The sequence below is a fragment of the Lithobates pipiens genome, unplaced genomic scaffold (assembly GCF_037356315.1).
Source record: "Lithobates pipiens isolate NorthernLeopardFrog02 unplaced genomic scaffold, aLitPip1_a1.2 Scaffold_28, whole genome shotgun sequence".
Classification (NCBI taxonomy): Eukaryota; Metazoa; Chordata; class Amphibia; order Anura; family Ranidae; genus Lithobates; species Lithobates pipiens.
The window spans coordinates 23,884,326-23,900,721 of record NW_027507789.1 but is presented as its reverse complement, the minus strand read 5'-3'; positions in this window follow the sequence as shown (position 1 = coordinate 23,900,721).

The following is a 16,396-nucleotide window of genomic DNA, read 5'->3' as shown; positions in this document are numbered from 1 at the left end:
GATAAAACTCATAGAAATCTATAGGTGCAATATTGGTTTTTATTTATTACAAGTCATCTTTGACATACATACATAAAAGACTGCTTACTTTCCTGGCTCAAATTTTGGCTTGAGTTTGCTATTTTAATGTAGGTGCATTCCATACTTCTTTTAAACACTAAATAAATCTTACTACACTATGAGAGGCTTCCCTATCTCTTTATGCATGTAATTGTAGAGTACTACTACCGAGTATCTTGATGCCTGGTTCACACCTACCCTCTTTCCCCAAAATAAGACCTAGCGTGATTGTCGGTGATAGCTGTAATATAAGCCCTACCCCCCAAATAAGCCCTAGGTAGTCCTTGTAGGTCTTATTTTCAGGGTAGGACGTATTTTCGGGGAAACAGGGTAGTGCTTATTTGGGAGGGTAGGGCTTATATTACAGCTATCACTATCAATCTATCAAGCTATCAATCGCGCTTATTTTTGGGGATGCAGGTTGCAGTTTGCATATGCCGGGTGCATTTTGCGTTTTTCAATACACATTTTTGATCCATTGAAGTCTATGGAACCAAAAACCAGAATAAAGTCCCTGGCCCTTTCTATAAAATGCACAGATGTGAACTACATCCATAGGAAACCATGTAAATGGACTGTAGTGTGTTTCTGCAAAAGTAAAAATGCACTTAAAAATGCAAAAGTCATGACAAGAATTTACGTCGTGGCAAGATGGCCATCCCTCATCTCTATGCCCTTGGATGACTCGAGCGACGTCATGACATCACTTCCGGTTCTTAGCCATGTAAACATGTTTTTTCTTAAAGCAAACCAATAACAATTTTTTTTTATTGTGATCTTTTGCTTTTAAAGCGGGAGTTCCGCCGTTTTTTTTTAAGGTCAGCAGTTACAAATACTGCAACTGCTGGCTTTTAAAATATGGACACTTACCCTTCCAGCGCGATGTCGGCACCTGAAGCCAATCTGTCGATCGGCTCTCGGGTGCTGACGCCGCTATTGTCCGTGTGGGAATCAGGAAGTGAAGCCTTGCGGCTTCACTTCCCGGTTCCCTATTGCGCATGCGTGAGTAGCGCTGCGCAATAAGGACGGTCCCCGCTGTCTCTGGGTTCCGTTTGTTTCCCAGCAGACAGCGGGGCCCCGCAGGAAGTGGCGGAAATACCCGCAGATTCTGCAGCTATCTATGCCGGGAAGTGGGTGCAAATACCTGCATTATACAGGTATCTGCACCCCCCCTCCCCCCTGAAAGGTGCCAATTGTGGCACCGGAGGGGGGGAGGGTTCCGATGAGCGGAAGTTCCGCTTTAGGGTGAAACTCTGCTTTAAACTGGTTGTAAACCCTTATGCGATGCATAGTAGTCCATTATGCTTTACCTTTGCAGGGAATCAAAGAGGAAGGAAACCCATTAGGGTTTCCTTCCTCTTTAAGCGTAAAGGAGAGATTTGGGGCCTTGTAGACCCCAGATCCCTCCATAAAGAGGACCTGTCATACTGTATTGTTATCGCAAGGGATCTTTACATTCCTTGCGATAGCAATAAAAGTGATCAAAAAATATTTTTAAAAGGATCATTTTTTTTTTCAAAGAGCCCCCTATCCCTGCGTGCAGTAGTGAACGCATATGGTCATGCTTACATATGTAAATAGTGTTTGCACCACATATGTGAGGTATCGCCACAAATGTCTGAGCGAGAGCAATAATTCTAGCACTAGACCTCCTCTGTAACTCTAAACTGGACAACTAAAACAAAACTGCTGTTAAAAATATTTACTACAAGTGCCTATAGGGCAAAAAAAAAAAAATGCAATACAAAAAAGACAATCGAAGGTATGGTGAGGTCAATAGTGAGTCTACGCGTTTTGTGGGAAAAACCAGGCAAAAACAATCAATTACTGATTCACTTACTACAGTGAAATACATTTTTTTTTATTTACTTAGCAGCCGTAGAGGGCTTTACATCAGGCATATGGCTGCGTGTTTCTATTGATGCACATAGTGTAAGGAGACACTACACTAATCTTACATAGAAGGGTGAAGGTCTTTAGTCCTCAGAGAACAATGTAATTGATAACAATCAGATATAACAAAACATTCCAATGCTATTCTTAGCAGATCAAAAGGGAACTAATAATATAAAGTCATTGTCAGGGCTTACATACATTTTGATGTTTTTTGTAATGAATGCATACCTGCATGAAATGGTGTTTTTGTATCTGTCAGGAGTTCAGCTTTTAAAAAAGTGACAGGGCCATTTACGTTAGGGTCATCTTCACATTTGGCTCTTACAGTAACATGCAATAAAACATAAAAACAGGTCCATGTGAAATTCATCCCGTGTTAATGTGCACTGCGAGATGAATGTACTGCCTTAACAAAGCACACCTTAAAGCAAAAATGATCAAGATAAAAAATAAATAGCATATTAAAGAGGAAGTAAACCCTGATGGGTGTTACTTCCTCTTTGATTCCCTGCAAAGGTAAAGCATAAAGGACTACTATGCATCGCATACTACCCCATTATGTGTCACTTACCTGACACAGGAGCCAGCGATGTCACCGCTGTCCCCTGTAGTCCGGAGCATCCATCTTCTTGGTGGGTCTTGCTGCTCCGCCGCTGTCATTTGTCAGACCTGCAATGACGTCACTCCCACGCATGCGCGCGGGAGCCGCCACTCGCGGCATATCGCCGTTAACTGCGGCGCGCTCAGTGCGCCTGCACACCGCTGTCTACGGCGCATGCACCGTAGACAGCGGTGCCTGTCTTTCGGCACATATCTCCTAAACCGTGTAGGTTTAGGAGATATTTCTTGGACCTACAGGTAAGCCTTAATCTAGGCTTACCTGTAGGTCGAAGTGATTTGTAAGGGTTTACAACCACTTTAAAGAATAAGATAACACAACAACTACAATGCTACAATGTGCACCTTCAAGCACAAGATTTTTCTGTAGTCCTTTTTCCTGCCACTAGATGTCCTCATTCTGACAATCAGCATCCAGGGCCGGTGCTAGACTATTTTGCGCTCTAGGTAAGACCAGCTACTAGCGCACACATAAAAAAAAAGAAGAAAAAATGGGTATTGCTGCACTGCCACAAAGCAACGATGAGTGAATATAAAATATGAGTGAATATAAAAGAGCAGCAACTTTCCTCTGAGATACACACAACACACATCAATTAATCCAAAAATAAATTGCGCTAAAGTAACAAAATTTGTGAGTAAAACAATAGTGAACACATTACAGGAAGTCCATATGGTGACGTGATGTCCAAAGAATCCCTCAGTGCTCAACACTTTCACCAAAGTAGTGCCCCAGGATGACAACATCTGTGACGAAACACGTAGGGGGAGCGAGGTGCTGATGTCACTGCGTTTGGCGCAGGTCCTGGAAGGACAGGCTGCCTTATTGAGCTGGCCGGCTTATCTTTTTTTGCCTAATTTACATTCCTTCAGTGTAAGTGCAATATATTTTTTTAACAATAAACGTCTAAGATTTTACCCTATGGAGGCCTTAATTCTTTTTGGGGTTCATGTGTGATTCGGCCCTTCCAGGCGGTGGAGGCTTGACAGGGGTTCCCTTGGATGACTAAAGGTCCTGGCTGGGTATATAGCTACAAGTGGGAAAGACCTCCTGTATTAGGAAGTCACAAGAAGCTGGTAAGCGGCCATTCTTATGGATGGAGGCTGGTGGAGGCTTTCTTTGAAATTCAAATTTTAAGAATATGTTACCCCAACTTTTCATATTCCTGATATATGCCTGCTGTACCATGTAAAAAGTATTCTGTTCTCTTTATATTGCTTCCCTTGTATGAAATCCCTGCCAGTCCTCCCACTTTCCTTTTTCAAATTGACCACGCTATGCATAGAAGCACATCCATCCCAGTGTGGTCAGTTTTCTGATTGTGCTGGGAAGACAACTTGCCTGTCCTCTAATGGTCAGGCTTCTGCTCACACACACACACACACACACACCCTGCACAGCTATTCACTGGGAACACCAGTGTGCTGCTGTTTTTCCACCCCTAGCTCTCTAAGCCAACCTATGCAGCTGAAAAGAGAGTCTATGTGATCACTTTAAAAAAAAAAAGTATTTATAATGTGTTTTTATATATATGCAGAAATGTTTTGCTTTTCATTTCTTTTTAAACTGATACTTTATCACATCCTATTAAATGAAGGTGCATTATTGCAACAAATATTTTAAGGGGTGCCTAGGCCGGTCACTTTCAAATGTATACTTAAAAAAAAAAAAGAGGAAAAAACAGAAGCTCTAGTTGCGTGAAAACAATGGAAAAAATAAGATTTTTCCTCTACCAGAGTTTTCTTCAGCTGGAAACTGATACCATTATTACTGAAATGACAGCGTAATACCAGACACACTTCATGTAAGCAGTAAATATATGTTTTACCTTTAAACCATAGAAAAGACCTGCACGGCTTAGTTTATAGTGTTAGCTTACTGACCCAAAAAGAAAATATGCTCTTGTTTGGACATCCCTGTTTGACTTGGCGCCTTCCAATCAATAGCATTGCGCTTTACTGAACACAATAGCCTGACGGAGTCCAGAGGGACATCCGGTCCGGGCTCTTAAAGGACGGCACGCGCAAAAAGTTTAATTGGCAAAAGTCGTGATTCAATGCTCGGGAAGCCATGGATTAAAAGGTTGGAGTTACCCGAAAGAAGATCTAAACCCAATTACTACAAAACCATATGAACTTTAACCACTTGAGTCTTGCGTGCTTGTAGATGGGGTGTGAAGACAATAATTCACACAGAGGGGTGCAATAAAGAACTTACAGAAAGAATGTAAAAACAGTTTGCAACAGAACAAGGGGGGAGGGGGTACACTCACGGTTTTCATTAATAATAATAATGAGGAGGAGGTGATGTTCTGCTGGACAGGCAGCATCTTTAAAGAGAGCAGAATACAGCCTGGCCGTCTCGTACCCAGGCGAGATGTCCAGAGGAATTACGGACACTATGGTTTCCCTCCTCATCAAGGTGTTTGGGTTATGGACAGGGCTGGACTGGGACAGAAATTTGGCCCTGGACTTCATCCAGACCGGCCCACTTACATTTTGAGGGTCCCATCAGCACTCCCTTACATCAGAGTGGCCCATCACCAGCCCCCTTACATCAGAGTTTTCCATCACCAGCCCCCTTACATCAGAGTGTCCCATCAGCACCCTTACATCAGAGTGTCCCATCACCAGCCCCCTTACATCAGAGTGTCCCATCAGCACTCCCTTACATCAGAGTGTCCCATCACCAGCCCCCTTCCATCAGAGTGTCCCATTACCAGCCCCCTTACATCAGAGTGTCCCATCAGCACCCCCTTACATCAGAGTGTCCCATCAACAGCCCCCTTCCATCAGAGTGTCCCATTACCAGCCCCCTTACATCAGAGTGTCCCATCAGCACCCTTACATCAGAGTGTCCCATCACCAGCCCCCTTACATCAGAGTGTCCCATCAGCACTCCCTTACATCAGTGTCCCATCACCAGCCCCCTTACATCAGAGTGTCCCATTACCAGCCCCCTTACATCAGAGTGTCCCATCAGCACCCCCTTACATCAGAGTGTCCCATCACCAGCCCCCTTCCATCAGAGTGTCCCATTACCAGCCCCCTTACATCAGAGTGTCCCATCAGCACCCCCTTACATCAGAGTGTCCCATGAGCAGCCCCCTTACATCATAGTGTCTCATTACCAGCCCCCTTACATCAGAGTGTCCCATCAGCACCCCCTTACATCAGAGTGTCCCATGAGCAGCCCCTTACGTCAGAGTGTCCCATCCCCAGCCCCCTTACATCAGAGTGTCCCATCAGCACCCTCTTACATCAGAGTGTCCCATCAGCACCCCCTTACATCAGAGTGTCCCATGAGCAGCCCCTTACGTCAGAGTGTCCCATCCCCAGCCCCCTTACATCAGAGTGTCCCATCAGCACCCCCTTACATCAGAGTGTCCCATGAGCAGCCCCTTACGTCAGAGTGTCCCATGAGCAGCCCCCTTACATCAGAGTGTCCCATCAGCACCCTCTTACATCAGAGTGTCCCATCAACACCCCCTTACGTCAGTGTCCAATGAGCAGCCCCCTTACATCAGAGTGTCCCATCAACACCCCCATACGTCAGTGTCCCATGAGCAGCCCCCTTACATCAGAGTGTCCCATGAGCACCCCCTTACATCAGAGTGTCCCATGAGCACCCCCTTACATCAGTGTCTCCCATGAGCAGCCCCCTTACATCAGAGTGTCCCATCACCAGCCCCTTACATCAGAGTGGCCCATCACCAGCCCCCTTACATCAGAGTGGCCCATCACCAGCCCCCTTACATCAGAGTGGCCCACTGAGCCATCGGCCAACTGGGAAACTCCCGGTAGTCCCAATGGCCAGTACATGCCTGGTTATGGATCCTTCTTACCTGCTGGGACACTCTTTGGCATCTTATGGCCACCAGGAACACCTGCCCAAGTTATACTTCAGGCCATTGAGGGTATACTAACCCTTACACAGAATAGACATCTTACACATCCCTGCTCACCCAATAATGGAATGCCCGGGTGGTGCTAGATTTTCTGAGTGCTTTATTTAAAAGTTTTTATGATAGGCCCCTAGCAGTGGGTCAGTTCTTGCACCCGGGAGCCTCCTGTTGAACCATGAAGCATGGATGGTTTGGGTTATGGATCCTTCTTACCTGCTGGGAAACTCTTTGCCATCTTATGGCCACCAGGAACACCCGCCCAAGTTACACTTCAGGCCATTGAGGGTATACTAACCCTTACACAGAATAGACATCTTAGCCCTTGTACACACGGTCGGAGATTCTGACGGAATGTGTCCTATCGGACCGTTTTGTCAGATATTCCGACTGTGTGTGGTCTCCATCGGACTGTTTCCGTCTGAATATCCGACGGACCAACTTTTCCAACTTGCTGGTAAAATTTTCAGACAAAATGCTCCTATCGGACATACTCCGATCATGTGTAGCCTACTCCGACGGACAAAGTGCCACGCATGCTCAGATCAAATTCCTAGACCAAAGCTATTGGCTACTAGCCTGAACATAGTCCCGTCGTAACGAAATAACATCATCACGTTATGTACAATCGGATTTTCCGACAACTTAGTCCGACCGTGTGTATGCAACATCACTTCCGGACCTCTTCCGGAATTAATCCATCGGAATTACTCCGACGGATTTGGTTGTCGGAATCTCCGACCGTGTGTACAAGGGCTTAGACATCTCTGCTCACCCAATAATAGAATGTCCGGTTGTCGCTAGATTTTCTGACTGCTTTATTTAAAAGTTTGTATGAGAGGCCCCTAGCAGGGGGTCAGTTCTTACACCCAGGAGCCTCCTGTTGAACCATGAAGCATTGATGGTTTGGGTTATGGATCCTTCTTACCTGCTGGGAAACTCCTTGCCACCTTATGGCCACCAGGAACACCCGCCCAAGTTATACTTCAGGCCATTGAGGGTATACTAACCCTTACACAGAGTGGACATGTTACACATCCCTGCTCACCCAATAACCCAATAATGGAATGTCTGATTGGCGCTATATTTTCTGAGTGCTTTATTTAAAAGTTTTGTACGAGAGGCCCCTAGCAGTGGGTCAGTTCCTGCACCCGGTAGCCTCCTGTTGAACCATGAAGCATGGATGGTTTGGGTTATGGATCCTTCTTACTTGCTGGGGAACTCCTCTCCACCTTATGAGCACAAGGCTACTAAAAAACACATATCAGTCTCCTGTTCAAGTCATACTTCAGGCCCCCCAGGCAATAATAACCCTTGCACCAATGAGGCATTTAACATGCCTTTGCTCACCCAGTTAAAAAAAAAATGCTCAATCGGAGCTTGCTTTTCTGAACGCTTTACATAAAAGTTTGTAAAAGGGCCAACTAACTGTGGGTTATTCAGCCAGTCCCTACACCTGGGAGCTTCCTGTAGAACCACATAACACAAGAAGTTCGGATTACAATACTTTTTACCTGCTGGGGAACTCTTTGCTGCTTTTCAACCACAGGGCCACCAAGAACACATACTGGTCTCCTGCCCAAGTCATACTTCAGGCAATACTAACCCTTACACAGATTAGGCATTTGACATGCCTTCACTCACCCAATAATGAAACGCTCAATCCAAGCTTGCTTTTCTGCATGGTTTACATTGTAAGAGGGCCCCCTAGCAGTGGGTTATTCAGTTTCCACATCTGGAAGCCTCCTGTAGAACCAAGAAATACAAGAATTTTGGGTTACCAATCATTCTTACCTCCTGAGGCCACCAGGAACACATATTGGTCTCCTGCCCAAGTCATACTTCAGGCCCTTCAGGGTGTACTAACCTTTACAGAGTTTCAACATATTACACATCTCAGCTCACCCAACACCAGTATGTCCACTGTACCTCTGATTTCAGAAAATATATAATGTTCTGGAGGGTTTTAATTTTTTGCCAAAAATGCAGATTTTTACATGTGTGAAAAAAATGAAAAAATTACTCTAGAGCAGAAGTGGATAAAAAAAGACCCAACATTTATTGGTGGTCGATGGTACTTTAACCCTTCCTTCTTTAAAAAAAATCCCACATTTATTGGTGGTCAATGGCACTTTCAAATGTAGTCACTGACTATATCCAATACATTTTGTCACATCCAGACTTCTTCAGGAGTGGTTTTGAAGTCTGACTGTGACAAAATGCGTTGGGTGGGGTCAGTAACGTCACTAGACCAGCCTGAAGGTGGCAGGAAAAAAGCATGTATATATGTTTTGTAAACAAACTGGATACAAAGGAGATGGCAGATTTATACCTTTTAACAAGCGTCCCCTAGGACATACTGTATTTCGTAATATTGTATGCACTTGTATGTATAGCAATTAAGCTTTTATATGGCTTTGTCCTCAGTTTCCCTAACAAGTAATCTTTATCCCGTTGCTAGTGGTCTTCGGATAATGCACACAAATAATTCAGCTGATCTAACTTTATGTTACAATAATAACCCAAGGATACCAAATGCTTCAGCAGCTGCACACGCTTTACATAATTCGGCAATGGTACTTGTTCAAGTAGCGGATAAATTGTCCATCGATGCATTCAGTCCCTGCATTTAAAACCACTGTGATGGCTTCTACTCTGATATATATTTACTTGCTGTTATGTATCTAATGGAACTATTTTTTTCCCTAATGTGACATGAAACCAGAAGCTGTCCCATTTTTCTTTCCAATTTATTATTTCCATAAATAACATTAAGTGCCAGTTTGTGTTAACATGTCTGTAATCAATAATGTGGAGTAAAAATATTGTATTCCCATACTGACAACTTGGGCAGACTTTCAGTAACTTTACAAGTCTGCGTGAATATATTCATGATGTCACAATACATAGCAACGATGCATTTTATTTTTCTTTTAAAGCTCCAACTGTTGGTAAAATGCCATAATTTGAGCGCCAATCGATGACTTAACCTAGTCTGAGATGATGTCATCAGTCTGTTGGAGGCAGGAGGAAGAATTTCTTCAGTCTCATCTTCCCCAGGGATAAGCTGATTGTGCAGTCTGAACCTAGGCTTGGAATGAACTGTGGCTTTTTAGGCGTTCAGGCGAATGCCCACTTGGCCCCCTATTTGGTGGAAGCCATGAAGGCACAGGGGGCGGCACAGTGGTGTAGTGGTTAGCACTCTCACCTAGCAGTAAGAAGGGTCACTGGTTCAAATCCCAACCACGACACCACCCGCACGGCCCCCCCGGGCACCCTGGGCCCCCCCCCCCCAAAAACCAAAGACATGCAGGTAGGCCAATTGGCCTCTGTCCAAAATTGGCCCTAGTATATGAATGGGGACCTTGGACTGTGGGCTCCCCGAGGGCAGGGACCAATGCGAGTGTGCAATGTACAGGGATGGGGACAATTGTAGACACTCAGGTTGAACTGGATGGACTGGTGTCTTTATTCAACCTAACTAACTATGAAACTATGAATAATATATACAAGCTGTTTTTTTAATTGCTCCTATATAGGATAGCTTTCTACTATCACTGGTTCCCTAGGAACCACTGATGTCATGGGGGAACCTTTTAAGCAACAGGGTGAGGATAGAAGTGACATTACTGCCCAATAATGGACACTGGGGGTCATATATATGACTTGACTATTGCGACTCCCTTCTCATTGGCCTGCCTCTCCATAGGCTATCCCCTCTTCAGTCTATCATGAATGCTGCTGCCAGACTTATCCACCTTACCAACCGCTCAGTGTCTGCCAACCCTCTCCTCCAATCCCTACACTGGCTCCCAATACCCAGCGAATTAAATTCAAAATACTAACCACAACATACAAAGCCATTCAGAACTCTGCCCCGAGCTACACCACCGATCTTGTCTCCAATTATCACCCTAACTGTCCTCTCCGCTCTTCTCAAAACCTCCTACTCTCAAGCTCTCTCGTCTCCTCCTCCCATGCTCGTCTCCAGGATTTCTCCAGAGCCTCTCCCATCCTCTGGAACTCACTACCTCCACTGGTCCGGCTATCCCCTACTATTGCTACCTTCAGGTGATCTCTGAAAACTCATCTCTTCAGCAAAGCCTATCACGTCTCCAACTAATCTTCTACCACTTCCATCAGCTCATTCCCCACAACCTTTTGTACCACCTGCCCCACCCTATTAGATTGTAAGCTCTTCTGAGCAGGGTCCTCTTAATCCTCTTGTATTTTATTGTATTGTAACTGTATTGTCTCCTTTTTATATTGTAAAGTGCTGTGTAAACTGTTGGCGCTATATAAATCCTGTATAATAATAATAATAATATATACATAGTTACATAGTTAGTCAGGCTGAAGAAAAACACAAGTCCATCCATTAAAAAAAAAAAATGTATATGTTTATGTATATGTAGATGCACACACATGCATGTGTGTTTGAGCTTTGGGGTACACAACCTAAGCCAATAGGCTGCACACACCTATGGACCTAATACGGTACATTGAAAATGTATTCATACCCATAATCCATCAGAGTGAACCTTAACATAAAGTAAGGGGCATGCTGATGGGCACATTTTATGTTAAGGGCCACTCTGATGGGCACAACAAAATGTGGCATGAGTGGCATGGGCACCACTCAGAGAACACTTTGTATTTTCTCAATAAATGCAAGATATTCTCTGACTGGATGAGGTGAAGCGGTGATGTAACAATATCCACCGGTTGCACCTGCCATACTTTTACCACATTCCCATGTGTTTGGAAGCCTATTGAAATGAACAGGCTGGCAAAAATGGAATGCGTGGGATTGCTTGCATTCCGGTATGAATCGGCCCTATGAAAATACATTTTCTGAATGGCCCCCAGGGTGAAACGAGCAACCTCCTGTGTTCACAATGCAGCAGGGAAATCGCTCGGCACAGGACCTGGAAGCTAGTGGAGATCACTGAAGTAGCGGTGCCTATTACAGTGATTTCCAGCTTCCATGGGGATCTTCCAGGTATGGCCCATACACTATATTACCAAAAGTATTGGGACACCTGCCTTTACATGAAGATTAATGGCATCCCAGTCTTAGTCCGTAGGGTTCAATATTGAGTTGGCCCACCATTTGCAGCTATAACAGCTTCAACTCTTCTGGGAAGGCTATCTACAAGGTTTAGGAGTGTGTCTATGGGAATGTTTGACCATTCTTCCAGAAGCGCATTTGCGAGGTCAGCCACTGATGCGGACAAGAAGGCCTGGCTTGTAGTCTCCGCTCTAATTCATCTCAAAGGTGTTCTATCAGGTTGAAGTCAGGATAGTCAAGTTCCTCCACCCCAAACTCGCTCATCGATGTCTTTATGGAGCTTGGTTTGTGTACTGGTGCGCAGTCATGTTGGAACAGGAGGGGCCATCCCCAAACTGTTCCCACAAAGTTGGGAGCACAAAATGGTCAAACCCCTGAAAAACAACCCCACACCATAATCCTCCCTCCACCAAATGATTTGGACCATGGCCAAACATTGTGAGGTTGTTTTTCAGGGGTTTGGTTTGGCCCCTTAGTTCCAGTGAAGGGAACTCTTCAGGCGTCAGCATACAAAGACATTTTGGGCCATTTTGTGCTCCTAACTTTGTGGGAACAGTTTGGGGATGGCCCCTCCTGTTCCAACATGACTGCACACCAGTGCACAAAGCAAGGTCCATAAAGACATTGATGAGCGAGTTTGGGGTGGAGGAACTTGACTATCCTGACTTCAACCTGATAGAACACCTTTGGGGTGAATTAGAGCGGAGACTACAAGCCAGGCCTTCTTGTCCCCATCGGTGCCTGACCTCACAAATGCGCTTCTGGAAGAATGGTCAAACATTCCCATAGACACACTCCTAAACCTTGTGGACGGCCTTCCCAGAAGAGTTGAAGCTGTTATAGCTGCAAAGGGTGGGCCAACTCAGTATTGAACCCTACAGACTAAGACTTGGGATTCCAGTAAAGTTCATGTGCGTGAAGAGGCAGGTGTCCCAATACTTTTGGTACTATAGTGTAGATACTTACATGGGCCCAATTTGGAGCAAGGTGTCTATATAACACTTGCCTTTCCAATAATTCAGCTTTAAATTACTGACATTTGTAAGTATACGTGTAATGATGTAATACTGAATACAGCGCTGTATTAATATGTAATTTTATATCTGCTTTAAATAAATCCCAGAAATAAATAAATTAAATTACAATGGCATTATGCAATCAGTTTGGATGCAAATGGCGCTTTGTTTAATTCTTCTTTAACTGGGAAGTTATTTGATATTTTTCTTTCGCTCGCTCACTAACATCCCTCTACCTCAACAACCTCCAGCTCCCTCCAGCAATTTAATTAAACTGAGTTTTCATTTTCATTATTGATACTCAGCAACCACCAGCTAAATCAGGATTTGGATGCTCCGAGTTGTACAGCCAGGTTTGGAAGAGAAGAAGGAAAAAAAACAAAAAAAAAACGTGTATTTCCCTCGTCAGGTTTGTACTCATTTCGCCATGAATAATTTAGAATACAACAGGGCCTTTCTCGCCCAAGGTAATATGTTTCTGGCTTGGCACCCGGCATCCAACCTTGCAAAATATAGGCCAGATAGTTCTCTCAAGCTGGGACGTCAATCAGCGTTCCAAGGCACATGATTCCCAGCTGCTGAGCGAGTTCTGCGTCCTGCTGCCATATCCGCCAATGCTTGTTTAAAGGGATTCAATTGTCTTTTTAACATTTCTATTACCATTTTCACCTTTTTTCTATAAATTGTTATGGAATTTTTGAGAATGTTGAACAGGGACATATGGGAAGAAAATATTGTAACAGAGGCTTTCATTTACATGACATTGTTAGCATAAGAATGACACTCATAACCATGCAATACATTGTAGTGCAATATATTAGCCCTAAAGGGGGTGACAATATGAATGTCATGCCGTTCCTTGTAAATTTTGCAAGCGTCATATGAAACTAGAGCCTACCTGCTGGGAAACTCTTTGCCATCTTATGGCCACCAGGAACACCCGCCCACGTTACACTTCAGGCCATTGAGGGTATACTAACCCTTACACAGAATAGACATCTTAGCCCTTGTGCACACGGTCGGAGATTCAGTCGGAATGTGTCCTATCGGACCGCTTTGTCGGATATTCCGACTGTGTGTGGTATGCATCGGACTGTTTCCGTCGGAATATCCGTCGGACCAAATTTTCCAACTTGCTGGAAATATTTTCCCACAAACCGGTCCGATAGGACATACTCCGATCATGTGTAGAGAATTCCGATCGGACGAAGTGCCACGCATGCTCAGATCAAATTCCTACATCAAAGCTATTGGCTACTAGCCTGAATGTAGTCCCATCATAACAAAATTACGTCATCACGTTCTGAAAGATCGGATTTTTCGACAACTTTGTCCGACCGTGTGTATGCAACAGTTTCAGACAAGATCCGACGGACAAAATCCGACGGACAAAATCCGACGGACAAAATCCGACGGATTTGGTTGTCGGAATCTCCGACCGCGTGTACAAGGGCTAACAGTAAGTAGAGGAAAAAGGGGTTGGGACCTTGTATGAGGCATAGGACAGTTACATCACAATTGCCTCCATTCCTGTCAAAACGAAGTAAGTAGAGGGGCGATAGTGGCGAACGAGAAGGGCTAGGGAAGGGGGAAACAGTTGGGTAAAAAAGGGATGAAAGAGAGGGGGGGGGGGGCAAGCCCACTTGGGTCCATGTGCACTGTGAATGTTATTATTAAAGTTATGATAGACATTGGTCAAAGCTGTGTGGAAGATAGGTAAAAACCCACGGTTGCCAAAAATGGCCGTAATTTGGTGATGTTGCCTTGGAGCCTGGTGGTACGTTTCTCATTAAGTAGGGTCCAATGTACTTGAGATTTGACCTTTGAGACAGATAAGTTCCCTCGAAGACCAAGCTTCCGCGATCACCTGTTTTGTAGCTGTAGGATATGTGTCATGAGAATAATTTGGAGTTTAGTCCCTTTGATTTCCAGTTGAGGAAGGCCTCCAGTGGATGCAATGGCAGTTTCTGATTAAAAAGGGTGCTTATGTTGTAAACCGGGTGCCAAAGCTGCTGCACCACTGGGCTGGTCCACCAGATATGGAAAAAGATGCCTGCCTCCAAACAGAGAAGATAGCAGTGCACAAAATGCTAGCGTTGATACGGGCTAACCTAGTGGGAACCATGTACCACTGGAGTAGTGCTTTGCGAAGAAAAGGTGTAATCTTTGGTGGTCAGATGAAACTCCTGCCAACAGTCGACCAGAGTGGTTGGAGGGGGCAGAGTGAGAGTCAGACCTGTCTAGAAAAGGGAAAAGGACAGAGTTTGAGTCTCCGGTCAAAATTAGCGTACTTGCCTGGTATTGGCTAATAACATGTAATATACAGTATGTTAGGTAGTGGTTGGGGCATAGTAAGTCACTATGATCCCCTCTATGAAGACACCTCTTCATTTAATTTGAGCGCTAGCTTGATATACTAGGGCAGGGGTCTCCAAACTTTCCAAACAAAGGACCAGTTTACTGTCCTTCAGGCTTTAGGGGGGCTGGACTATGGCCAGTGGGAGTAGAAAATGCCCCAGCATCAGTGGGAATAAATAATGTCCCATCACTGGTTTTACTGGGAGGAATAACGTCTAATGCCGCATACACACGATCGGAATTTCGGCCAGAAAAAGACAGATGAGAGCTATCGTGCGACCGTGTGTAGGCTCCATCGGAATTTAGCTGTCCGAATTTCCCCCAGCAAAAAAAATTGATAGCATGTTCTCAATTTTCCAGACGGAAAAACTTTCTATCGGAAATTCCGATCACGTGTATGCAATTCCGACGAGCAAAAATTCACGCATGCTCAGATTCAACTACGAGATGGAAGCTATTGGCTACTAGGTATTGAACTTCCTTTTTCTAGCCCCGTCATACGTGTTGTACATCACTGCGTTCTTGGCGGTCGGAATTTGGTGTGACCGCGTGTATGCAAGACAGCTTGAGCGAAATCCCATCGAAAATCCGCCGGGAAAACCATCAGAGCTTTTTCCGACCAGAATTCCAACTGTGTGTACACGCCATTATTGTTGATTTCAGTAGGAGGAATGGTGCCCCATCATTGGTGTCATTTGGAGGAAAAGTGTTCCAAGGGCCCGATAAAGGCAAGCAAAGGGCCACATCTGGCCCTCGGGCCACAATTTGGAGACCACTTTAATAGGGGATACCAGATGCTAAAATATTCAGGTGAGAGAAGTGGGTGAAAAGTGGGTTTCCTGCAGGCAGAAAAAAAAATGCTTTCTGAGCCTGAAAGTAGCGAAAAAGCAATGTGCTTGTTGGGGGAGTTACGTTCCTTAACATTAAGGGACAAGATCTGCAGATCAGTCATGGTGGGGAGCTAAGCTCATGAGTGACAAGACCCAAAAGGACACCAGTGAGATGAAATTCCATAAATCTATCCCATAGTTTGATAACTTTTGCGCAGACCAATCAATATAAGCGTATTGGGATTTTCTTTACCAAAAACATGTAGAAGAATACATATTGGCCTAAATTGATGAAGACATCAGCTTTTATACCAAAAGTTTTATAGCAGATAGTAAAACATAATATTTTTTTTTCAAAATTGACGCTCTTTTTTTGTTTACAGCCGCTTGATCGTTCTTACAGGCATCCCCCACCCGCCGCCCTCCGGTGCACCACCTGGCCCTTCCATTACAATTGGCGAGCCAGAGAAGGAATCCGCCAGCGCTGGAAGTTCAGTATAGAGATTTCCGGTGACCAGATGGTCCCCAGTCATCTCTATGACCTTCGGAGGTCCCGGCGCGACGTTATGACGTCACGTCCGCCCAGCGGATGTAAACACTGCCCGGGACTCGGCTGGAAAGGCTGAGATCGTTTATTTTATTTAT